The 27,996-nt window shown below is 36.7% G+C and overlaps 3 long non-coding RNA genes across 4 annotated transcripts; all 3 read right to left on the reverse strand.

Annotated features, from left to right (window-relative positions):
• Positions 1–605: 605 nt before the first annotated feature.
• Positions 606–1,873, reverse strand: LOC121207679 (uncharacterized). The gene is made up of 2 exons (XR_005902807.1): positions 1,740–1,873; positions 606–1,467 (listed from the first exon to the last, which is right to left on the reverse strand). It is a non-coding gene; the product is annotated as an uncharacterized lncRNA (long non-coding RNA).
• A 14,184-nt stretch (positions 1,874–16,057) lies between these two features.
• LOC121207680 (uncharacterized) lies at positions 16,058–17,333 on the reverse strand. The gene is made up of 2 exons (XR_005902809.1): positions 16,852–17,333; positions 16,058–16,577 (listed from the first exon to the last, which is right to left on the reverse strand). It is a non-coding gene; the product is annotated as an uncharacterized lncRNA (long non-coding RNA).
• A 1,481-nt stretch (positions 17,334–18,814) lies between these two features.
• On the reverse strand, positions 18,815–25,215 carry LOC107896313 (uncharacterized). 2 transcript variants are annotated; one of them, XR_005902810.1, is made up of 5 exons: positions 24,820–25,215; positions 24,589–24,731; positions 23,797–24,176; positions 23,598–23,715; positions 18,815–18,832 (listed from the first exon to the last, which is right to left on the reverse strand). It is a non-coding gene; the product is annotated as an uncharacterized lncRNA (long non-coding RNA). The 2 variants fall into 2 exon arrangements; XR_001683684.2 differs by lacking the exon at positions 18,815–18,832 and adding an exon at positions 22,126–22,331.
• Positions 25,216–27,996: the final 2,781 nt, after the last annotated feature.

A 27,996-nucleotide genomic window follows, 5' to 3' on the forward strand; every position in this document is an offset into this window, starting at 1 on the left:
AAAAATTAATTATACATTATTCAATTTATTACTACTTTTATTATATATCAATTGTAAGGATGTTACATTTATGCCTGTGCCATAAAACTTTTTACATATTTGCAATTTAGTCCCTTCCTTAATACATCATGTCATGCTTCTTAATTTAACTCTCTTTTGATATATTGTAACTTTTATTTTCTTTGATCTTACACCTTATTTCGCTAAAATTTTATTTCATATTATTTACGACCAAGGGGGTTTTGAGGATGTTACATCTTCAACAAATTACTAAATAAAATCGTACACCTAATGATGCTCAATTTCCTACTCTTCATCAGTTTTTGACTCGGGTTTTTGAGTAGCAAAAACAGGAAATTGCAAAGCTTTCACAAAAAGATATTTTATTTTGTTCCGCTGAATTTGATAATTAGTGTCATTCAACATAATTATCTTACTAGTGCTAATTTCCATGATCATCAAACACGAAAACCAAGCTTTGATACCGATTTGTTGGGATGAAACTAAACCCAACAAAACAACGCTGAAGCACAATTGACAATCAATCCAAATCAACCACAATAACATAAAACATCAACAATCAATCCAAATCAACCACAATATCACAAGCAAAAATAATAAAATCAATACACATAATTTTTACGTGGAAAACCCCTTTCAAGCAAAGGGTCCACGAGACTTGAAAGTCCACAAAAATTTCCACTATAATCAAAGTCTTCCTACAATATCACAATCAAGCCACAATAAAGAATATACAACTCAAACAAGGCTATCAACAAATACTTTCAAGCAAACTTTAAGAGAAAAAATTGAGAATATGACCAAGAGGGGCTGACTTTGAAAACTAAAAACTCAAAGCTATTGCATAGAAAATCCCACTTTACACAATTGAGATCCCCAAGTCTACTAACCAGTAGGAATTATCATCCTTTTATCCTCTTTGATATCACATATTAAAAGAAAAACCATGATTATTCCCTTATTACTAGATAAGTCAAATAGAAAGTTAGAAAAATAAATTATTTCTTTCCAAAAGAATATTAATTTAAATGTCTTTTATATTTTGACGGAAATTAATTAATATAATTGTTTATATTAATAAATTCGGTAAAATATATACAATAATATCTTGTATAAATCAAATTCATATATTAATTATATTCTTTCCAAAAGAATATTAATTTTAATGTCTTTTATATTTTTACCAAAATTAATTAATTATTTATATTTGTTGTAGGCCAATTTTGGCCCGTTTACAAAATACCCAGGCCCATTAAACCATTTAACCCATCCTCAAACCCAAAACCTAAAATTAACCTAGCCCAACATCCAAGCCCAATCCCAAAACCCTAAACTCCCACTTGCCTCTTCCCACTCTCCCATGCTGCCTGCCACCAGCACCACTCCCACTCTCCCATGCTGTCTGCCACCAGCACCATCACACACCCCACCGTCCATGCCCATGCCCTGAAAACAAGCAAAACAGAAGCAAGAATAGAAAATAATAATAAAGTATGTAAAAATTAAGCCATATAAAAGCCACCCAAACAACAAACGAAAAAGGAGGAGGATGTACAAAAAGTTTGTATCAAAAACAAAAGAAAAAAGAAAAGCTTAGAAGGTGAAACTTCAATTTTTTCCTCTGTTATCTCAATCTTTCTGTTTATCTTTGCTTTGTTTTATTTTTTTCATTAACTTACTTTAAAACGAAAAAGAATCAAGGAAGAAAAGAGTCTTACCGGATCTACCCCGTGGCCGCTCCCTTCTCCGTTCGGCACGGTGAACCGCCGGCGATGATGGGTGTTGAAACCTTAACTAAAGAAAGGAGGAAGAGATAAAAAGGGGGGGTTTGAGAGCAGTTTTTCAGAAAAAATATATAAAGGTTAATGGTTTTAAAATAAAAAATTGAAAAGTCAAAAGGAAACGGCGCCACTAACTATGATTTGTATGTTTCTACTTTTAGGGATATTTGTCCCCCTGGTCCCTCAACCTCTCCAGTGCTTTGCAATTTAGTGCTTTAGTTACCTTTTTCCTATGATTTTGCAATTTGGCCACCTAATTCTCTGAGGTTTTCAATTTAGCCCCGTACCAAGCACTGCGTCTTAATGATTGGGGATATTTCTGTTTTCGGTCCTCCCATGTTGCGCGCATATTGCAATCTGGTCCTCTCCTCCTTATTTTCTTTTCAAATCTGCCCACAACTTTGTTTTTAGTTTAATTTTAGTCCTGTTTTCGTTTTGTTTTTCGTTTTTTTATCTAAATATCCTTGTTATTTTCATATTATTAATATTATTAATATTTATTATTATTATTATTATTATTATTATTGTACATTAGTGTATATCTTCATGTATGTATATATATGTAGTAATGTTTCTATTACTTTATTTTAATATTTTATTATAATGGCTTTTGTGTTTCAATATTATTATTATTATTATTATATATCCTTGTTAGATGTATACATATATATATTACTGTTTTTAATACCTTTATTTTAATATCATTTTATTATATTTACCTTTTGGTATTGTATTACATGGTTATTATTATATTTATTAGTGAATGCCGCTTACCGTATATATTTTTAATACGTATTAATAGTCAATTTTTTAATATATATTATATGAATAATTTATATATAATATTATGTATATATTTTAATATTATCAGTTATATATCTCTATACTATATGATTTCTAATACTATTATTTATATATATATTTTCTTAGTACCACATTATGTATATATCATGTATATATTTATTTTTACCCATATTGTATTTATTATTAATTTTAATACATTTATTTTATAATCCGTATGTATATACCTTTCTTATTTGTATTATTTGTGTATGTTGCATTATTGATTTTGTATTTATTATTTTCCCTATTGCTACTTATTATATTATTATTTGGTGTATATATATCTTTTACTATTATTAGTATAAATGTATTTTCCTTGTCCATAGTATTCCTAATATTATTGTATATGTTCAATTACACTATGTGTATTTGTATCTAGTATGTATATATTTAGTAATATTGCATATATATGTCTATTAGGCATTATATTTTCATACATCATGTATATATGTCATATATTATATTTTTGCATATTATCTTATGTATATATTACCTTATATTATTATTACTAAATGTACTTTATATTTGTTTATGTTTGGTTTTTATTTCCCTTTTAAATATTATTATTGTTTTGCTACTGCTCTAGTATTATGTTAATATTTTTCATTTGAAAATGTCATTGTTTGCATATTTGATTTATTTCAAATTCTTATTTCATGAATATTTTTTATGTTTTAATTACTAATCGAGGCAATACACTGATTTAACGTTAAGTCGTAAATTTCATCGCTATGTTGGATGGAATTTGTCGGCTCGTGTTAAAACGGTATATCCTTCTCAAAAATCAAAAATTGAAAGTTCTCGTCTTTTAAATTGGATCACGATTGGAATTTAAATTGAACTAGCATTTTTGAAAATTAAGACAGCACACGTTTAAAAGATACCAATTTTGGGCGTTGCGAGGGTGCTCATACCTTCCTCGCGCGTAACTGACTCCCGAGCCCTAATTTTTCTCTGATTTTAACGTAGACCTAAACTCGGCCTTCTTTTTAAAAAAAAATAAATTTATTAGGTGTCCGATCATACCTATAAAAAGGATCGGTGGCGACTCCCCTCTTTATTTCTGTTTTTCAGTTTATGTTTCAAAAAAAATCAAACTTCAGTTTTCAAGTTCTCAATAAATTGCCACAATTAGCGACCCCAAACCAAATTTTTTTTTACGTCGCTACAGCTGGCGACTCCGCTGGGGACAGCCTTTTTGAGAGTCGTGTCTGGAATTAAACACGTTTTGTCAAAATTTTCAAATTTCCTTGTTCAAAATAAATATTTGGTCGTGATCCAAAATCTCGTTTTCAAAATTCATGCATTTGTATCGTGTTGTAAATATTTCTTCTAACTTGCTTATTTGGTTGTTTTTCAGTTTTTAATTCTTATGGTTTTAATTTTGGTTTAGTTTCTTTAGGTAAAACGTAAAGGTTTATGAGTTTTTCCCCACACTCCGTGCACTTGCATTTTCGCATAACATGAGCTCTCTACCCGGGCTCCGTCCGTTTAAGTGAAAGTAAACGCTACGCCTTCGTGAGTTAACTCGTCCCTCCGCACAGGCTAGTGAATACTTTCGGGTTACATATGACTTATGCTTTCGTGAGTTAACTTGTCCCTCCGCATAGGCATAAGTAAATGTAATCCCTCGAACTGAACTCGTGAGCCTGTGATGGGTTATGACCGAGGCTTCGTACTAATCTTAGCAGATGATAGTACGAGCAATTCGAGTACCTGTCTAGGATCGAGACTGCATATAATGAACCATACGAGCTATCCAATTAGAGCCATGCCGAACCTCTGTCTGCTTATAGTCACCAAAATAAGTACACGTGGAAAGTGCCTTTTGCCCTTCATTTACACTCTTTATACAAAAGATTTGGATTGGGTAGTTTAATTTGTTTCTCAAATTATATTTGTTATGTTTACTAACCAAGTTTGTTTTTATTTTTTTATTTCATCATGCATCATAGGCATCATATTAGGAAGGTGTTGATTAAAGGTTGGTTGCCAAAAAACGGGTTTCTGATGGAGGAATCAATTACACAAATAACCGAGAAAAATACCGTGGTTCGAGACTGGTCTCTAAAAACTCAGAGAGAAAAGGGGGATAGTCTAGTGGAAGGGTGTGTTGCCAATTTGCCCGAACATATAACTGTAAATGTTCGCCAAAATAACCTTGAGGATCTGGTTCAAATTTGGAATCAGTGGGATTCAGACATTAAGGGCATTTTCACTGAGAGGTATGGAGACATAGCTCACTTGATCACCATCCGTGTAGACAAACAGTTGATTCAAGCCATGGTTCGATTTTGGGACATAGCTTATCAGTGCTTCACCTTCAATCAAGAAGACATGACTCTAACCATAGAAGAGTATGCTGTTTTACTCCGCATCGACAATGTACAATTCGGAAAAATATATGTGAAGGAGCCTAAGCCGATGACCTTCAAGAAAAAGTTAGTAAGACAGACAGACATGATTGATGCATGAGCCGAAAAACAGATAAAAAAGAAGAATGAAACCATTTGCATTCCATGGTCTTCCCTACGAAATTTGGCTCTGAACCATCCCGACATGCTGAAAAGGGTAAATCTATTCGCTTTGGCCATTTATGGTTTGGTCATTTTCCCAAAAGTTCTCAGACATCTCGAAGTTGCAGTAGTTGATTTCTTCGAGAGGTTAAAACAAGGAGTCAACCCTGTCCCAACTATCCTAGCCGAGACCTTCAGGTCCCTGAGTAGTTGTCGAAGAAAAGGGGAATGACGATTTATTGGATGCGCGCAGTTGCTCAATGTTTGGATTTTGAGTCACTTCTGGAAGGTAGAGCGCACTCCGTTCCATATGTTTTCTAAAACATTCTCCCCGCTAGAAGCTTACCTCAAGAAAGAATGGCCGAAGGAAGTCACCGAGCAACATTGGGTATCAATTTTTCAGAATCTTCGCGCCGAGGATATAACATGGAGAGCACCCTGGATCCGTTCTTCAGTTCTGCTATACAAATGTGGAAGCCAAGATTGGGTACCTTTACTCGAGTTATGGGGATGAGTTGGATATGCTCCGCTATTAGTTCAAAGGCAATTTTCTTCGCGACAATTCCTACCCGCAACTGGAGGATTAGCACAGTTCGAGTTCGCTTTCGCGGGTGAAGCATATATGAAGAGAGTCCGAGACACTGCAAAGTCTTGGAAGGAAATTCATACCATGGAATTAGCCTTGTATGCTGATACCCTTACCCCAGACTACGACATATGGAGGAAACGACGGGTAAATAGTCGGCAAATCTAGTCAACAAACTACACTATCCAGAATCCTTTCTCAGAGGAAATACCGTCCGAGCTGGAAATAGCTAGACAAGAATTCGAACGAGAAAAGCTAAGATGTTTAGGGACCTTAGTACCCTTCAAGAAGAAAACTATCAGCTGAAGATTGAAGTTCAGGTTGAAAGGTCCAGAACTGAAAAGTACAAAGAGAAGCCGAGATCGTGAGAAACGACTTAAGGGAGCTTCATTTGGAAAACAAGAAATTAAGAAACACTATAAAGAATAGTGGGTTGGGCAAGTCGACAGCAGAGTGGAAGGAAGAAATTAGCAACATCAAAGGTGGAATGGAATTTTGGAAGGGAAAAGCAAAGAAAGAGGAGGAAAAGGCTGCGCGCGCTGTGACAGAGTTAAGAAGGAAGAACGCCGAGTATGAAATAGTGACTGCAGAATTTGTGAATAGTCAGTCTAAATATCAAGAATTAAAAAGGAAAGCACGAGATCTAGAAAATATGCTGCAATCTCGTCAACAACAATTAGATAACCTCCTGAAGGCTCTAGAGGAAAAGAATGATCAGTACGATAGGGACATTCATGCTTATGAAGGAACTCTCAAAGAAAAATAAATGCAACTCGACTTCTTGATCAATGAAATTCGCAAAGCGGCTATGCAAGTTGTTCAATTATCAGATGAAGCCGAAGTTATCAGTTGCCAATTCCCTCCGAGCCAAAGATCGAGCATATCAGAGTTTTTAGAGCAAGTGAAGAAACAAGGCAATGTGGCTAGGAAATTTGTGTAACCGTTGGAAAAATGGAAACTTTGTGTAATAGACTATGTTGATAAATGAAATGCCTAAATATGGGGCTATCTTGAAATCAATACCAAATTCTTGCATGTTTACTCATAACTAACATTTATGCATCATTTATTCTTTAGACATTCATCCATTCATATACTCATTCATTCATTCATCACGTGTACATATCACCATAATCATCCACCGAAACTAAAGAACCGTATAATCCGCAGTTGCAAGATTTCAAATCTAGAACCACGCCATTCCTATAAAACGCGCCGACAAGCTAGAGTAATGGAAGCTGAATTCAATGAAAGAATTGAAAGGATAGAAAGGGCTCAAAAGGAATTACAAGAGCAACTGGCCAAATCACAACAAGAGACGAGAGACCTAATGGTGAGATCTCGAGAAGAATCACTCGAGCAAAGAGATCAGATGGCTAAAATGATGGAGATGATGACAACTTTGGTCAAAGGAAAAATGCAGAACCCCGATGTTATAGAACCTCAGTCAAGAATTCACCACGATCAGGATCCACTCTATCCCCCGGGATTCACTCCACCGCCCGCATATACAACACAAAGAGGTATACTCAAGGGGAACCCACAAGCTTGGAACATCGACCTATGCCACCTGTTCCACCCACTAATTTGGGGCAAGGAATATTCGCGTCGAACCTAGGGGCTAGTCCTGCTGATCCACTAGTTCCAGATCTGGATGACCCAGCAGAGGTAGCCAAGTTAAAATTGGATAACCATGACGCAAAATATAGGAGTCTAGAGGAAAGACTCAAAGCAATAGAAGGCACTGAAGTCTTCTCCGCACTAGGTGCCAAGGAACTCAGTTTGGTACCTGATCTAATTTTGCCCCCGAAGTTCAAATTGCCTGATTTTGAGAAGTATGATGGGACAAGGTGCCCAAAAGTACATCTCATTATGTTCTGTCAAAAAATGACCGGTTATGTGAACGAGGATAAACTACTCATACATTGCTTTCAAGATAGTCTAACAGGGTCAGCTATTCGGTAGTACAACCAACTCAGTAGAGAAAAGATTCGATCTTGGAAGGACTTGGCGTCAGCATTCTGCGAGCAGTACAAGCATGTGTCAGATATGGTGCCAGACCAGATGACCTTGCAAATGATGGAGAAAAAGCCATCAGAAACCTTCAAACAGTATGCGCAGAGATGGAGAGATGTCCCGGCCCAAGTGGAACCCCCACTAACAAAAACGGAGATAACCGTTCTCTTTATCAACACCTTAAAGGCGCCATTTTATGACAAATTAGTGGGAAGTGCCACGAAAGAGTTTGCGGATATTGTAATATCTGGTGAGCTCATAGAGAATGCCGTCAAGAGCGGTAGAATGGAAGGCTCGGAAGGTTCAAAAAGGGCAGCACCTATGAAGAAAAAATCACCAGAAGCCCACATGGTGGGAATGGGAAGCCGTTATGCCTCTAATCCATATCCGACCCAACCCCGACCTCGAAATTATCCACCTTCAAATTTCTATTATCCCCCTCAAAACCCTTACTACCAAGAACCACCTCCTTCTTATCCCGTTTACACGACGAACAACCAAAGACCCATCACCTCATTCCCACAAAACATGATACCCGCTCAAAGCCAACCCAAAAATAAACCAAGACCAGCAAGGCCTAATCCCGAGAGACCGCAGTTTACTCACATCCTTGTGTCGTATGGGGAATTGTACCCAAAACTTTTGGAGAAACAGTTAATATCCCCCCATTACATGGCACCCCTTAAACCTCCATACCCAAAATGGTACGATCCAAACGCTAGTTGTGCATACCATGCTGGGAATCAGGGGCATTCTACGGAGAACTGTCTTGCCTTCAAAAGGAGAGTTCAAGGACTCATTGATGCGGGCATTTTGCGATTTGATGGTACTGGCAGTACAACCGGGAATCCATTCCCAAACCACACCGAAGGGAATGTGAGTGCAGTAGGAGAGGAAAACGAATGGCAAAGTAGAAGATGGGTTTCTGAAATAAGAACACCTCTGCAGAAAATCTGGGAGGTACTAGTTGAAAAAGAGTTGTTCTATCGTCTTGATGGAGTATTCAAAGGAAAAGATGCAAAAGGTCACAGTTTTTGTGAGTTTCATGGCGTTGAAGGGCACGACATTCAGTCCTGCGATGAGTTCAGAGGATTACTACAAAGTATGTTGGATAACAAGGAGATTGGGATCTTTTATAAAAGCGAGGAGGCCGATAGAGGAGAAATATGCGTTTCTGACAATCAATCATTAGGTTTCCCATATAGCGCCGACCGACCGTTAATAATTTATTATGACGCGAAGAAAGAGCCGGTGAAGCCAAAAATGATAATCGAAGTACCATCTCCTTTCCCTTATAAGAACAATAAAACAGTACCGTGGAGATACGATGTTAATATTGTCACACCGGAAGTTGGAAATTCCAAAGCCATAACCGAAGATGTGGGAAAGGTAGGTCATTTTACCCGAAGTGGAGGTGCTATTCTAAAGAAATTGAACCGGTAAAGAAAAGTAGTAACTCGAAGCAAAGAGAGAAAGCAGTGATGCATGAAGTCGAAGTCGAGCAAGAAATTCCACCCGTACAAGAAACTAAAAAGCCTGTGAACAAGGAAGAAGCTCAGGAATTCTTGAAATTTATCAAGCACAGTGAGTATAGTGTGGTGGAACAATTAAGCAAGCAGCCAGCACGAATCTCAGTTTTATCTCTACTCTTAAATTCAGAGCCACACCGGAACGCTTTGCTGAAGGTGTTAAATCAAGCTTACGTAGCTAACAACATATCCGTTGAGAAGCTTGATAGGTGGGTTAACAATCTGAATGCGGACAATTTTATCTCTTTTAGTGATGATGAGATACCGCCAAATGGTAGAGGCTCGGTGAAACCGCTGCATATCACGACTCACTGCAAGGGCTACATAATACCAAACGTGCTCATCGATAATGGGTCAGCGTTAAATGTTATGCCATTGGCCACGCTTTTCAGAATACTGATGGATTTGTCCTACTTAAGACCCTGTCATTCCACGGTAAGGGCATTTGACGGGACAATGCGAGAAGTTATGGGAAAGATTGAGATCCTTCTGGAGGTGGGCCCTTACATTTATGATGTCGAGTTCCAAGTCATGGACATTACACCCTCTTATAACTGCCTTTTGGGAAGACCCTGGATCAATTCTACTGGAGCAGTCCCATCATCCCTCCATCAAAAGGTGAAATTTATCATGGACGGTTGTTTGGTCGCTGTCGAGGGAGAAGAAGACATTGTCGCATCTGTCTCTGCCGATGCACCGTACTTGGAAGTGAACAAAGACGCATTAGAATGTTCCTTCCGATCCATTGAATTCGTCAATGCCACTTTTGTTGTTGAGGGAAACAGAATTTCGATGCCAAAACTGTCGAGAAATACTAGAATGGGTGTCAAATTGACCGTAGGAAGGGGAGCTCGAGCGAGAAGAGGTTTAGGGAGATATCTGCAATGAATAGTCAGGGCTTTAAAGCCAGTGCACCACAGGGCCCGATACGGTTTGGGGTTCCAGCCTGACATGTGTCAAAAAAGAAGACAGTGGAAAAAAGATCAGAAAAGAAGGATTGCAAGAACTTTGGGCCAAGAACCAGAATGGGAACCAATAGAGTACCCTCCTTTGTCAAAAACATTTACATCTGCGGGAATGATGTACCCTGAACAAGATGGTCCACGAAATACGCTATGGTTAATTGAAAAGGGTTTTCAGAATATCAGTATAAATGTCATTGATAAAGGAGCTGACGCGAGTAAAGACGTCTCAAAGATACGCCCTTATCCCCCGGGTTTCATGTTAAACAATTGGACTGCCGAGGATCTTATTGTAGTTTATAAGTCTTCAGAGTAATGCTCAAACGTTAACATTCTGTTATGTCCTTAGATATAATAGAATTCTTTTGTAAGAGTTTGCATTCGCTCTTTATCATTTAAATGAATATCAATAAAGATGCATTTTGTCACGATTTTTTTCGCATTATCGCTAATTTCATAATCATTTTCTCATTTCATAGCCTATACTCACATTTGCCTCATTGCCATGACATGACATTTCTTTGTTGATTCCAATACTTGGATGCCCCTCTATAGCTTCCTTTTCTATTCAACTTTCAGGTGCTCAGATATTGACGACATGAATAAGCCCGTCACGAATCTTGAAATTGATTTTGAGAAGGCTGTTTGCTTAGGAGAATTTGAAGCCGAAGAAAATGCTGAAGATTATGTCTCATCTCCTGAATTGTTAAGAATGGTGGAACAAGAGAATAAACAGATTTTGCCTTATGAAGAATCTGTGGAAACAATAAATTTGGGCACTGAAGAGAGGAAACAATAATTGAAGATTGGGACTTCTATTTCAGAGAGTACCAGACATAGTTTGATCATTTTACTCCGTGAATACAAAGATGTTTTCGCATGGTCATACCAGGACATGCCAGGGCTAGATGAAGATTTAGTGGTCCATAAGCTCCCATTAAAGCCAGAATGCAAGCCCATCCAGCAAAAATTAATACGGATGAGATCCGAAATGCTATTGAAAATAAAAGAGGAAGTCAAGAAGCAATTTGATGCTGGCTTCCTACAAGCCTCCAAATATCCAGAATGGGTGGCTAACATAGTCCCGGTACCAAAGAAAGATGGCAAAGTACGAATGTGCATGGATTACCGTGACCTTAATCGAGCAAGCCCAAAAGATAATTTTCCCTTGCCACATATTGACACGTTGGTGGACAACACAGCAAAACATTCATTGTTTTCTTTCATGGATGGATTCTCGGGGTACAATCAGATCAAAATGGCCCCGGAAGATATGGAGAAAACTACCTTCATAACGATGTGGGGAACATTCTGCTACAAGGTGATGCCTTTTGGGTTAAAGAATGCAGGGGCAACATATCAGAGGGCTATGGTGACGTTATTCCATGATATGATGCATAAAGAAATAGAGGTCTATGTCGACGATATGATTGCTAAATCCCGAGGGGAAGAAGAGCATGTAGTGAACCTCAAGAAGTTGTTCGAAAGGCTGAGAAAGTTTCAGCTAAAGCTTAATCCAGCCAAATGTACATTTGGGGCTACCTCAGGAAAGTTGCTAGGCTTCATTGTCAGTGAAAGAGGTATCGAAGTTGATCCAGATAAAATAAAAGCCATCCAAGAATTACCACCTCCGCGCACGCAAAAGGAAGTTAGAGGCTTTTTAGGGAGATTAAACTACATCGCCCGATTTATCGCTCAACTTACCAACCAATGCGACCCAATCTTTCGGCTTCTTCGAAAACATAACCCGGGAGAATGGAACGAGGAATGCCAGGTGGCCTTTGATAAGATAAAACAATATTTGTCCAGTCCTCCAGTGCTAGTACCGCCAACTCCTGGAAGACCATTGATATTGTATTTGACTGTGTTCGAAAGTTCAACGGGTTGCGTACTGGGGCAACACGATGAGTCAGGAAAGAAAGAAAAAGCGATTTACTACCTCAGCAAAAAGTTCTCTGAATATGAGGCAAAATATTCGTCCATTAAGAAATATTGTTGCGCTCTGGTTTGGGTAGCTCGGAGACTCAGACAATATATGTTGTATCACACGACATGGCTAATTTCAAAGCTTGACCCAATAAAATACATGATGGAATCGCCGGCACTATCAGGAAGAATGGCACGATGGCAGATCCTCCTTTCGGAATATGACATTGTCTATGTAAGTCAGAAGTCGATAAAAGGGAGCGCAATAGCTGACTTCTAAGCAACTCGAACGACAGAGGAATATGAGCCTTTAAGATTCGATTTCCCAGACGAAGACTTAATGTGCATCACAGAAATAGAATCCGAGTCATCAAAAGAGAAGTCATGGAAGATGTGCTTTGATGGTGCGTCAAATGCTTTAGGGCATGGAATTGGAACAATCCTGGTATCACCAGACGGGAATCATTATCCGTTCACCGCAAGACTGAACTTCTTCTGTACCAATAATATCGCAGAATATGAGGCCTGTATCATGGGGCTTCGTGCAGCTATCGAACGAAACATCAAGATCTTGGAGGTGTACGGGGACTCAGCCCTAGTGATTTACCAAATCCGTGGAGAGTGGGAAGTGATGGACTCAAAATTGATTAAGTACAGCGATTTAGTGGCTGGATTGATCAAGGAATTCAAAGAAATAACTTTTCATTACTTCCCACGAGAAGAGAACCAACTGGCTGATGCCCTGGCCACTTTGGCTTCAATGTTCAAAGCAAGTAGAGAAGCAGAAATAATGCCCCTCAAAATGAGCATATACGAGGTCCCTGCACACTGTTGTAGCATTGAGAAAGAAGTAGACGGACAGTCTTGGTTCCATGATATCTTAGAATATATCAAGAATCAAAGGTATCCCGAACAAGCGAATGAGAACGATAAAAGAACAATTAGAAGAATGGCAGCGGGATTTGTTCTTGATGGGGATATCCTGTATAAAAGAGGAAAGGATCAAATACTTTTGAGATGTGTGGATGATGTTGAAGCCAGAAAGATACTTGAAGATGTCCATGAAGGAATCTGTGGGACACATGCCAATGGTTTCAGTATGGCCAGAAAGATTATGAGACTCGGTTACTACTGGTTGACGATGGAAAGCGACTGCATTAGTTTTGCCAGAAAATGCCACAAATGTCAAATCTACAGCGATAAATTTCATGTAGCCCCTTCGCCCCTTCACGTCATGACTTCTCCGTGGCCTTTTTCTATGTGGGGCATGGATGTCATAGGGTCTATTTTCCCGAAAGCTTCTAATGGACATCGATTCATTTTTGTGGTCATTGATTACTTCACAAAATGGATAGAAGTCGCTTCGTTTGCCAATGTGACCAAGACTGCAGTTTGCAGGTTTTTGAAGAAGGAAATTATTTGTCGATATGGTTTGCCTGAAAGAATCATTTCAGATAACGCCATGAATCTGAATAACAAGATGATGAAGGAAGTATGCGAGCAATTCCAAATAAAGCATCATAACTCCTTGCCCTATCGCCCAAAGATGAACGGGGCTGTTGAAGCAGCCAATAAAAATATTAAGAGGATCATTGGGAAAATGTCTGAGACATTTAAAGATTGATACGAGAAGCTTCCATTTGCTTTGTTTGCATATCGCACATCTGTACGAACATCTACGGGAGCAACTCCCTTCTCTCTGGTTTATGGAATGGAAGTTGTGCTACCTATCGAGGTTGAGATCCCTTCTCTACGAGTCTTAATGGAATCAAAGTTAGAAGAAGCAGAATGGGTACAAGCTCTATATGATCAGCTGAACCTCATTGAAGAAAAGCGTTTCAGGGCAATTTGTCACGGACAGATGTACCAAAAAAGAATGATAGCAGCCCATGACAAGAAGGTACAACCAAGAGAATTCCATGAAGGAGAACTCGTGCTGAGAAAAATTCTCCCAATACAAAAAGATCTGCGAGGGAAATGGGCACCAAACTGGGAAAGACCGTACGTCGTAAAGAAGGCATTCTCAGGAGGAGCTTTGATCCTTACCAAGATGGATGGGAAAGAGTTGTCGAATCCAGTGAACTTAGATGCGATGAAGAAGTACTATGCTTAAAAAAAGAAAGTCAAGATGAAAACCCGAAAAGGGCGCTTTGATTAAACATAAAAGATTAGGATGAAAACCCGAAAGGGCATTCTAATGAAGCAAGCACTGGCTTAAAAAACAAGGCATTTTGAACGCTGGGTCGAATAGTGAGACTACAGTATTTGAAGCATTTCTGAAAGCTCGAAATCTTCTACGCAAGAAGCCATGCTCGAAAAGATTCTTGATTGAGGAATGTGGAATAGTTCATGCATTGAATATCTAGAGCATTTATATTCGTTGAATGCAATCCCTTTTCTCTTTATGACACTCTTTTACTATCACTGGTTAACTTTCTTTGTTCGATACATTTGAAATAAATAAATGTGAGGCATCCCTTTGTCCCTACCTGACCATTTTCATGCATCTCATTATGTCGTTTATTTTCATGATAAATAGTGAAATGACATACTCTAAAAAAAGAAATGTTAATCATTACCTAGATAAGAACTCGATAAATACAAGAGCCTCAAAGCAAGGACGAATTTCAACCAAGGGCAAGAGAGCGATAATTGAGAAACGCAGATTGTTCGTGAAACCCGAGGACGGGTACAGGGCCTAAAGAGAAAGTCAAGAGCCGAAGTAATGAATATAATCGCAAAAAAATCATGACGAAGAAGGACATACGACAAATATGCCTAAAGCTCATAACATAATCATATAGGCATAAAGGCATTTAAGACAAACATGTGCATATCATGATAACGTCATGCATGACATATACAGATACTCAGTAGAGCGAGAGGAGGTGATGATAGCTGTACTAAATCCAAGGAAAAGACACCTGAGTTCCACCAGACAACAGGTTTTGGTATTTTGATGCTGTTACTTCCGTTTTCAAAATTCAACTTATATTGCGAGAAATGGGTTAAGCCTCGGGACACGCTGAGGTAATTTTAATTTCTATTTTCAAAAAAATCAACTCATATTGCGAGAGGTGAGTTGAGCCTCGGGACACGCTGAGGTAATTTTAATTTCTATTTTCAAAAAAATCAACTCATATTGCGAGAGGTGAGGTGAGCCTCGGGACACGCTGAGGTAATTTTAATTTCTATTTTCAAAAAAATCAACTCATATTGCGAGAGATGAATTGAGCCTCGGGACACGCTGAGGTAATTTTAATTTCTATTTTTTAAAAAAATCAACTCATATTGCGAGAGATGAATTGAGCCTCGGGACACGCTGAGGTAATTTTAATTTCTATTTTTAAAAAAATCAACTCATATTGCGAAAGATGAATTGAGCCTTAGGACACGCTGAGGTAATTTCAATTTCTGTTTTCAAAAAAATCAACTCATATTGCGAGAAATGAGTTGAGCCTCAAGACACATTGAGGTATTTTCAATTTCTATTTTCAAAAATCAACTCATATTGCGAGAGGTGAGTTGAGCCTCGGTTCACATGCTGAGGTAATTTCAATTTGTGTTGTCAAAAAAATCAACTCGTATTGCGAGAGGCGAGTTGAGCCTCAAGACATACTTAGGTATTGTCAATTTTTTGTATGTTTCAAAAATCAACTCATATTGCGAGAGGTGAATTGAGCCTCAGGACACGCTGAATGAGTTGAGCTCAGGATCACATATCGAGTAAAGAATAAGATTAGGGCTGATTGAAGTCACCAGATTTTGTTTCCTTGAAGTTGCAGTGGAGTTGATCAAGGATATTAGATGATGTCCCTCTAAAGTTACAGAAAAGAAGACCACAAGCCTTATCTGACTAAAGCAACAGAAGAGCAAATTGAAGCTGTTAATCTTATATTTCTGAAGTCACAGTAAAGCAGATCGAAGTTACAAATCTTATATCCTTGAAGTTACATTGAAGTAGATTGAAGCCACAAAGCATATATCAGAAGAGGTAATGGATTGAACCAAAGCTACAAGATACGGAGGACTAAAAAGAGACTACCTGGATGAGAAGATCACCAAAAGAAGTCAAAACTTAGCGAGACCGAGCAAAATTGGCCTTTCTTTGTATCTTTGCTCTATTCCCGTTACACGACAATAAGCAAAGAGGGGCAGCTGTTGTAGGCCAATTTTGGCCTGTTTACAAAATACCCAGGCCCATTAAACCATTTAACCCATCCTCAAACCCAAAACCTAAAATTAACCTAGCCCAACATCCAAGCCCAATCCCAAAACCCTAAACTCCCACTTGCATCTTCCCACTCTCCCATGCTGCCTGCCACCAGCACCACTCCCACTCTCCCATGCTGTCTGCCACCAGCACCATCACACACCCCACCGTCCATGCCCATGCCCTGAAAACAAGCAAAACAGAAGCAAGAATAGAAAATAATAATAAAGTATGTAAAAATTAGGCCATATAAAAGCCACCCAAACAACAAACGAAAAAGGAGGAGGATGTACAAAAAGTTTGTATCAAAAACAAAAGAAAAAAGAAAAGCTTAGAAGGTGAAACTTCAATTTTTTTCCTCTGTTATCTCAATCTTTCTGTTTATCTTTGCTTTGTTTTATTTTTTTTCATTAACTTACTTTAAAACGAAAAAGAATCAAGGAAGAAAAGAGTCTTACCGGATCTACCCCGTGGCCGCTCCCTTCTCCGTTCGGCACGGTGAACCGCCGGCGATGATGGGTGTTGAAACCTTAACTAAAGAAAGGAGGAAGAGATAAAAAGGGGGGGTTTGAGAGCAGTTTTTCAGAAAAAAATATATAAAGGTTAAATGGTTTTAAAATAAAAAATTGAAAAGTCAAAAGGAAACGGCGCCACTAACTATGATTTGTATGTTTCTACTTTTAGGGATATTTGTCCCCCTGGTCCCTCAACCTCTCCAGTGCTTTGCAATTTAGTGCTTTAGTTACCTTTTTCCTATGATTTTGCAATTTGGCCACCTAATTCTCTGAGGTTTTCAATTTAGCCCCGTACCAAGCACTGCGTCTTAATGATTGGGGATATTTCTGTTTTCGGTCCTCCCATGTTGCGTGCATATTGCAATCTGGTCCTCTCCTCCTTATTTTCTTTTCAAATCTGCCCCACAACTTTGTTTTTAGTTTAATTTTAGTCCTATTTTCGTTTTGTTTTTCGTTTTTTTATCTAAATATCCTTGTTATTTTCATATTATTAATATTATTAATATTTATTATTATTATTATTATTGTACATTAGTGTATATCTTCATGTATGTATATATAGGTAGTAATGTTTCTATTACTTTATTTTAATATTTTTATTATAATGGCTTTTGTGTTTCAATATTATTATTATTATTATATATCCTTGTTAGATGTATACATATATATATTACTGTTTTTAATACCTTTATTTTAATATCATTTTATTATATTTACCTTTTGGTATTGTATTACATGGTTATTATTATATTTATTAGTGAATGCCGCTTACCCCCCGTATATATTTTTAATACGTATTAATAGTCAATTTTTTTAATATATATTATATGAATAATTTATATATAATATTATGTATATATTTTAATATTATCAGTTATATATCTCTATACTATATGATTTCTAATACTATTATTTATATATATATTTTCTTAGTACCACATTATGTATATATCATGTATATATTTATTTTTACCCATATTGTATTTATTATTAATTTTAATACATTTATTTTATAATCCGTATGTATATACCTTTCTTATTTGTATTATTTGTGTATGTTGCATTATTGATTTTGTATTTATTATTTTCCCTATTGCTACTTATTATATTATTATTTGGTGTATATATATCTTTTACTATTATTAGTATAAATGTATTTTCCTTGTCCATAGTATTCCTAATATTATTGTATATGTTCAATTACACTATGTGTATTTGTATCTAGTATGTATATATTTAGTAATATTGCATATATATGTCTATTAGGCATTATATTTTCATACATCATGTATATATGTCATATATTATATTTTTGCATATTATCTTATGTATATATTACCTTATATTATTATTACTAAATGTACTTTATATTTGTTTATGTTTGGTTTTTATTTCCCTTTTAAATATTATTATTGTTTTGCTACTGCTCTAGTATTATGTTAATATTTTTCATTTGAAAATGTCATTGTTTGCATATTTGATTTATTTCAAATTCTTATTTCATGAATATTTTTTATGTTTTAATTACTAATTGAGGCAATACACTGATTTAACGTTAAGTCGTAAATTTCATCGCTATGTTGGATGGAATTTGTCGGCTCGTGTTAAAACGGTATATCCTTCTCAAAAATAAAAAATTGAAAGTTCTCGTCTTTTAAATTGGATCACGATTGGAATTTAAATTGAACTAGCATTTTTGAAAATTAAGACAGCACATGTTTAAAAGATACCAATTTTGGGCGTCGCGAGGGTGCTCATACCTTCCTCGCGCGTAACTGACTCCCGAGCCCTACTTTTTTTCTGATTTTAACGTAGACCTAAACTCGGCCTTCTTTTTTAAAAAAAAATAAATTTATTAGGTGTCCGATCATACCTATAAAAAGGATCGGTGGCGACTCCCCTCTTTATTTCTGTTTTTCAGTTTCTGTTTCAAAAAAAATCAAACTTCAGTTTTCAAGTTCTCAATAAATTACCACAATTAGCGACCCCAAACCAAATTTTTTTTTACGTCGCTACAATATTAATAAATTCGACAAAATATAATATTTTGCATGAATCAAATTCATATATTAATTATATTCTTTAAAGAATATTAATTTCCATATCTTTTATATTTTGACCGAATTAATTAATATAATCATTTATATTAATAAATTCAGTAAAATATATACAATTAATATTTTGTATAAATCAAATTCATATATTAATTTTATCTATGCTCATTATTTGTGTACAACAAATTTGCCAAAAATCAACTCAAACAGACATCAAATAGACCCTGATCAAAGAGTTGATCAACATTTCACTTGGTGAACAAAGCTGTCTTTTTTCTCTTCTTTTCTTTTGATTTTTGCCATCAGACACTTTCACACACACAAAAAAAAAAATTTGTTGTCACTACCCTATTTAAATATATAAGGTAGAAATTTGTGAGCCTTCCCACGTATAGTGGGCCACATGAGCGCCCACACCAACAGAAAGGAACTAGATAAATTTGCACAAAGTCCTTGATAAAAAGGAAATCGATTTGAAAGGCATTAAAGAGTTTAACTTCATAGGGACTCTTCTACCCAATAAGGAAGTCATCCAACAAGCTAAGAAGAGATTTAAAACACTTATAACATTTTTTTTTAAAACCAAGGATTATCACTCGATTACTCAAAGATCATTTAAAGATTAAAGTCCAACTTGATATATATTTACTCAAAACAGAAGCAGAATAATTAAAAACAAATTTGTAATTTATAATATAATTAAATTTATTATTAACTTCTAGTCAAGTTTGTCGAGTAGCACGAGTTCGGGTTTCTCTAGTTTGCCTTGTAACAAGAAACTCTCTTTTTTCTTAGGGTTTTATTAGGGTTTCCTTGAGTTTCGTAGGGATTTCTTGTTTCAAAAAATTTTAAAGGAGTGATACGGGTGACATCAATACAATGAAGAGGAAGATCCCATAGTGGTATTAGGAGACGAAATTGCTATTGATCAATTATATAATTTATGCTTGGTAAGGAGAGTTCTTACAGATAATGTGGTGAATTTGCCATATTTGAAAATACTCTGGCTGATTTATGGCATCCGCTGAGAGGGGTGACTATTACGGAGATGGATGACAAGCGAATCTTGATCAAATTCTACAATGAGATTGACTTGAAACGAGTTATGGATGATATGTCATTGTACTTTAACCGACATCTTATTATCTTCCACAGGTTAACAAGGAATAATGAGTCAAATACAGTTCCTCTCTGGTATACAATTTTTTGGGTACAAATTCACAATCTTCCGATTGGTTTTATAATTGAAGGAATGGCACAACAGTTTGCGGACTTCATTGGGAAATGTGGAATATGATGCCTCGATGGTAACAAGAGGGGTTAGTAAATTTATGTGAGTTAGAGTTCTAATTGATACTCGTCTCCCGCTCAAAAGGAAGAAACAAATAGGTATTGGTATGGTTTTTTTCAGTATGAACGATTGTCACTATTTTGTTTCCTTTGTGGTCGGTTTGGACATGGTGAAAGTTTCTGCCAGGTCAGATTAACATTAGGGGATCAACAAGTGGAGTTTGGTTGGGATTTATCATTGAGGGCTGCACCAAGAAAACGTGGTCAATCGACGAGTAAATGGCTTCGAGAGGAACCTGAATCTGAAATGTGGATCAATATGGAAATTGATGGGGAAAGAAGGGAAAGGAAATTTGGCATGGACGTAACAAGCAACAGAGATTATAGAGGAGGGATAGGATTTTGGGGACGATTCACAAGGCAGACACGAAAAAAAATGGAAACAAGGGCAAATGATAAGTTGGAGCAATTGGAGGAAAGGGGGAGCAGAATTAAGATGGAAAATATACCTGTGGAATTTGTTGATGAAAAAAGAGGCAGAGTTTAATTCAAGTGGGAAATTCTGGAAATAACAGAAATTTATTGGAGTTGGAATTGGAAAACAAAATATCGGTAGCCACTGTTAAGTTGGCTGACTAGGCACGATGAAAATTATTAGTTGGAATGTTCATGGTTTGGGGCAACCACAAACAGTTAGACGTCTCAAAAAAAATTAAGACATATTCAGCCCCAAATTTTGTTTCTTATGGAGACAAAATTTTCATGCAAACGAATTGAGACAATAAGAAGGCAGTGTGGATTCATGAACGGTACTGATGTTGATGCGATAGAAATGGGAAGGGATTATCATTAGGATGGAAGAAGGGGTTGAATTTAAATTTAAAAAGCTATTCGAAATCTCATATTGATGTGGAAGTCAAAGAAGAGAATGAATTGGTATTATGGAGATTCATGAGATTTTATGGGGCACCAGTGGAGCACGATAGAAAGGAATCATGGGAATTTTTAAGAGTGTTGAAGTGTGGGAATAACAAGCCCTGGCTGGTAGCCGGAGATTTTAATGAAATTCTACTTTCTTTTGAAAAAAAGGGAGAATTAGAGAGGAAAGACAAATGGCTGCATTTAGGAAAGTATTAGAAGATTGTGAGCTAACTGATTTAGGGTTTTTTGGACAATGGTACAAGTGCGAAAGGGGTAGGATTGTTAGCAATAATATTAGGGAGAGGTTGGATAAAGGAGTTGCAAATCCAGAGTGGTGGGATCTATTTTCAAGTTATGTAGTATGCCATTTACAACATAGCTTCTCATATTACTGCCCAATAGTAGTAAATACAAATGGAGATGGAGGTAGGCATATTGAGGGGGGACAATGGCAATTCAGATTTAATGCTGATTGGATTCTGAATCCAAGCTTCGAGGAGTGAATGAAAAATGAATAATCTTCAAACAATCAGGATGTTTTGGTGAAATTGAAAGATCTGGGAATGACTTTGAATTGCTGGGCAAAAAAGGAGAAAAAATTAAGGGAACAGCAAACAGCAAAGCTTAATGCCAGATTGTTTGAATTGGGAGCTAGCGAAATCAGTGAAGCGACCTTAGAGAAAATTATAGAGATCAAACTTGGGTTGAACCTTGAAGCTAACAAGGAAGAGATTTTCTAGGAACAAAGAGCGAGAACTAATTGGCTTCAGATGGGGGACAAAAATATGGCATTCTTTCATAGAAGCGCATCATACCGTAAGAAGAAAAATATGATTAAGAGATTAGAGGATGGTTCGGAAACTTGGTTACCAATTTTGAGGAGATGTCTACTATGGCTGCTGATTATTTTAAAGGTCTGTTTTCATCCACTGAGCTTAGTGATTACGACAGATTGATGGAATCTTTTTCACTATATATAACGGAGGAGCTCAACAGAGATTTAATAGCAGAATTTAAAGCAGAAGAGATTGCAATGGCAATAAAAACTATAGCCCCCTTTAAGGTGTCAGGTAAGGACGACTTTCCTGTAATTTTTTACCAAAAATACTGGCATATTGTTGGGGAAGACGTCATCAAGTACTGTTTGGATGTTTTAAACTGCATAAGAAATATGGAGGAAATTAACAAAACAAGCATAAGCCTTATCCCCAAGGTAAATTCACCAAAGATAATGAGCCAATTTAGACCTATAAGTCTTTGCAATGTGATTTACAAAATTATTTCAAAAGTACTTGTCAACCAGTTTCACTGGGACTTAATTATTGCATTGAAGATAATCAAGGGGCGTTTATCTCAGAAAGGCAAATCACGGATAATATTTTGTGGCATATGAAATCCTTCACTCATTCAAAAAGAGACGAGGGTCATCAAAGAAAGGATTTGTGTTAAAGCTTGATATAAGCAAAGCACACGACAGATTAGAATGGAGTTTTTTAGAAAAAAATGATGTGCAAGATTGGATCTTCCTTATTATGAGATGCATTACTAGTGTGGCGTATTTAGTTATGTTGAATGGAAGACATGGGGAAGAATTTCCACCTCAAAGAGGTTTAAGACAATGAGATCCACTTAGTCCATATTTATTTCTTATTTGTGCTGAAGGTTTCTCACGTTTAATTGCACTTGCTAGAAAGGAAGGGAAGATTGTCAGGACTAGGGTGGGAAGAGGTAATGTTTCGGTGTCACACCTATTTTTTTTGCAGATGATAATGTGTTATTTGGGGAAGCAACAATCGAAGGAGCAAATAATATGAAGAATGTGATCAAAGAATATGAAAAGATATCTGGACAATTAGTTAAAATTGACAAGTCTTTAATCTACTTCAGTGGAAATGTCAACTCAGAAACACAGGAATAGGTGGGTGGAATCTTGGAAGTAAGGATTTCAAATAATCCTGAAAAATATCTAGGGTTGCTGACTATGGTACGATGACGGAAAAAATGCTTTCGTGGATATTAAAGTACCATTTTGTTAAACTGTTGAACAATTGGAGTTTGCGATTCTTGTCGGCTAGGGGCAAAGAGCTATTTATAAAATCCATTTTACAAGAGATACCAATTTATACTATGCAATGTTTTAAATTACTGATTTCGCTTTGTCGAGAACTAAAAAATTTAATGTGCAAATTCTTGTGGCGTAATTCCAAAACAAATAAAGGCATACACTGGTGCAAATGGAGTGATATGTGTATCCCCAAAGCAAAGGGAAGGTTAGGTTTTAAAGACTTCGAAAATTTTAATTTGGCCTTATTAGCGAAGTAGGGGTGAAAAATTATTACGCAGCCTCATTGTTTATTTGCGCATGTCATGAAAGCAAAATATTTTCCAAAAGGGGAATTTATGAGTACTAGGTTAGTCTCTTACCTTTCGTTTACCTGGCGTAGCATTTGGGGTGCTAAACAACTTCTTGAGAAGGGAATTGGTTGGCGAGTTGGGAACAATGATGCAATTAATATATGGAACGATGTGTGGTTACCGAGGCCTAGAAGTGGAAGAATACAATGTCAGAACATAGATATTAGATATACTATTGTTTCTGGCTTAATTGATAGGAAACTTCTACCTAGAAGCAAAACACTATCCGATCATTATTTGGAGAGGAGCAGCTGAAAAGTATCCTTTCAATCCCATTGGTGAGTAGCAGACCGCATGATAAACTAATATGGAGAGGTGACAATACAGGGATTTACATAGTGAAAAGTGGCTACAAATGGGCTAATACACCGGGGAATCCTAGGTTACATAATGAAATTAATTCTACTTTCTTTACAAAGCTAAGGGGTCTCAAGATACCGAGCAAAATCCGTATACTCATGTGGAGAACAGCAAATAAGTTCATGCCCACTTTGCACAACCTAAGAACCCGTAAACTGGTTGCAAATACACTTTGTCCGGTGTGTCAAGCCGACAAGGAAACTGTGAGCCATCATTTTAGAGATTGCACTATCACACAGCAGATATTGCAAGGGATGGGAGCGGCAAATACAATATGCAATAGAGAAACCAGATGGAAAAATTGGTTAGAAAATGAGCTCAATAGACAGAATACAGAAATATGCAAAATTAGATCTATCGTATACTAGGCTATCTGGTACAATTGCAATGAGATTTATCATGAAGGAACAAGAGAACAAGTAAGTGAAATAGTGGGGTTTATCAACGCTTATCATGTAGAAATAGCTTTTATGGGAGAGTTTTCAAAAAATGCGAATGGCGTCAATGAATCTGTTTGGAAACCATCGGATGACGACATTATAAAAATCAACTTTGATGCATCTTTTAATCAACACACGAAGTGTTCAATATTGGGAATTTTAGCGAGGAATAAAAAAAGGTTAGTGATGGCTGCCTGTACCTTCTCATGGGAGAATATTCCAGATCTTGTTACGGCTGAAGCAAGGGCGTGTCTACAAGCACTCACTATGGCGGAGGAAATGGGTTTCCAAGACATTTATGTGGAATGAGATGCATTGTCCATAATACAAAAACTAAACTCCTCTGAGGAAGATAAATCAAACAAGTAGTCTAATTAAAGAAATAAAGGGGAGAACCCCCAAATTTAGAAGGTTGAGCTTTAAGCACGTACCTAAGGAAGCCAACAAAGCGAGTCACAAGATGGCGATTGAAGGAAGAAAATATGAAGATCCCCAATACTAGATAGAAGAGGTTCTGTACGCGGTGGAAGGACTGGTAATTCATGATAGAAGAAGCTACAACGACGGTGGTTAAATGGAAAAATAGAGTCCGGACTTTGTGACTTTGAGTCTGTCCGATGAACTCGTTACCTTATTAGAGACTGAGGTTTAGAAAAGTATGATTTTTTTGGAGAAGATTCAGTCTCTCAAATGGCTGATACATGATAATCTTTTCGAATGACAGAGAAGAAGGAAAGGTTTCAGGCCAGAAATTCTTATTTTTAGTCGATTCATTTCTTCATTCGTTTTATTAGGTTATGTTGTTTTTTAGTTTCTTTATGTGAGTTTCTTTAATGCACCGTTTTGGTGCCCAATAATTATTGAAGAACTATTTTTCCTTTTTTCCAAGGTCTGTAACCAAATTATGGACTTTTTTATAAAAATAACTCAAAAAATTTAATTAATTATCACATGACCCTTTTTTTAATTAAACATGAAAATGACTTAAAATTTATAGTAAAAGTTAGTGGAACCAAATAATTTGGCGCCACCAACATACATGTCAGCTTCTATGAAAAAATTAATTTTTTGGTGAAGCCATGTAGAATGGCTCAATCTGTACAAATATTAAGGAAATATTATAATTTTTAAAAATATAAGAGACTTTAAAAAAAATTTACCATTTTTTGGTGGAACCAATTAATTTAGCACCACCATATTCGCCTGACAGTCACCCTGTTACTTTTTTTACTTTGTTTTTTTTATTATTATTTACTTTTTTTTCTTTTGTCATATTGTTTCTTTTTTTTATTACTTTTTTAAGTTTTGTCTTTATCTTTATTTATTTTATTTTATTTATTTTTATTAATTTTAAAAAATTTGAAATGTATATTTGAAATGTTTTATAATATATATTTTTAAAATTTTAAATATATATTTTTGAAACTATTTTTTCTAAATTTTAAATATTATTTTTAAATTATTTTTTAAAATTTTAAATATTATTTTTTAAATATTAAATATATTTTTTAATAATATTTCTGAGCCAACATCGATGATATTACAGTTGGCAACCTATTCAAGTCAGTAGACTCAACTCGAATTATCTCGTTATTTACACACCTTAAATCGATGGTTTTTCTTTTGCAATTTACAATTGCATCATGTACGGTCAACCAATCCATACCGAGGATAACATCAAATTCGTCAAACGGTAAAAGCATCAAATCGGCCGGAAAACAGGAACCTCGGATTACTAGGGGACATTTCTTGCACACTTTGTCGACAAGCACGTAACGACCCAAAGGATTTGACACCCGAATTACAAACTCAATAGACTCAATAGGTAGAGTCTTACTGGATGCTAAGGTTTCACATATATAAGAATGAGTAGAACCAGGGTCAATCAAAGCAATCACATTAGTATCAAAAAGAGTAAAAGTACTAGTAATAACATCTGGCGAGGAAGCATCCTCGCGTGCGCGTATCGCGTAAGCTCTAGCAGGAGCACGAGCCTCAGATCTGGTTGCAGCATCTCTAGATCCTCTCTGACCGCCACTAGCATTGCCCGTATTTCTAGATGGTCTACCCCGAGCAGTAGTAGCACCAGGTTTCCCACTCTGATTTACGTTCTGTTCAGACAATCTCGGGCAATCTTTAATAAAGTGGTCAGCTGATCCGCACTTGTAACAGGAGCGGTCATGGAATCTACAACTCCCCGAATGTCATTTACCACAAAACTGACACTCCGTTCTGTCTCGACGATCATTTCCAACACTGGCGATCGAAGTGACTTGTGCACTCACAGGGGGTCGATCACGATCTCGTCTAGAAAAACCCAAAGTGTTTCTAGATCGGCCTAAATCATCTCTAAATTTCTTCGATGACTGTTGAAAGGGCCTCCCCGAAGACCTCTTACGAAACTCCTTTGCTCCCATATCAGCTTTTCTTTTCTCCATACTAAGCTCCTCGGCTTTGCAAGCTCGCTCGACAAGTACCACAAATTCTCGGATTTCCAAAATGCCAACATACAGCTTTATATCATCATTCAGTCCATCCTCGAAACGTTTACACATCACGACTTCTGAAGAAATGCATTCTCGAGCGTACCGGCTAAGCCTTACAAACTTTTGTTCATAATCGGTAACCGACATGGAACCTTGTTTAAGTTCAAGAAATTCCTTCCGTTTTTGATCTATGAATCTCTGACTGATATACTTTTTCCGAAACTCGGTTTAGAAAAACTCCCAAGTTACTTGCTCTCTGGGCACAACAGAAGTCAACGTATTCCACCAATAGTAGGCAGAATCACGTAGCAAGGAGATAGTACACTTTAGGCACTCATCGGGTGTGCAAGATAGCTCATCGAGTACCCGAATAGTGTTGTCCAACCAAAATTCAACTTGCTCGGCATCATCGCTGTCCGTAGCTTTAAATTCAGTAGCCCCGTGTTTTCGGATTCTGTCAACTGGGGGCTTATTTGACCTTATTTGGTCAGTTGCCGGAGGTATTGTAGGTGCGGGGGTGGTATTAGTCGGGAATGGAGATTGTGGAACAGCCGTATTAGTTCGAATGTATTGGTTGAACCAATCATTCATCACGCTATAAAAAGCTTGTCTAGCTTCATCATTCGGATTACTAGCAATAGGTTGAGAGTCAGCCAGCACTGTCCCTTGTGCGGGAGCAGGCGCTACACTCTCAAGATCATCAGCTACCGCTCGGTTGGGATCGAGATCCATTACTATAAATAAATACATTTTCAATTGTCAGAAATCACCACACTATCAAATAATCACATAATGGCATGTATAGCTAGACCCAAACGTATTACGGTAGTCCTAGAATCGACTAAACCATAGCTCTGATACCAATAAAATTGTAACACCCCTTACCCGAGACCGTTGCCGGAGTCGAACACGAGGTGCTAACAGACTTAATTCATTTATTTAATTCCATTCCTACTATTTTTAGTGATTTTTCAAATCCACACCACTACTGCTGTCAGCATCTGTTTTTAAGGTAAACTTTACCTATTTCATGGTTTTCCATGAATCAATTAGAATTTGTCATACAAAGCACCAAAATGATCATGATTAACCATTCCAATGGCTAATCGTTACCAAACATTT

The sequence above is a fragment of the Gossypium hirsutum genome, chromosome A10 (genome assembly GCF_007990345.1).
Source record: "Gossypium hirsutum isolate 1008001.06 chromosome A10, Gossypium_hirsutum_v2.1, whole genome shotgun sequence".
Classification (NCBI taxonomy): domain Eukaryota; kingdom Viridiplantae; phylum Streptophyta; class Magnoliopsida; order Malvales; family Malvaceae; genus Gossypium; species Gossypium hirsutum.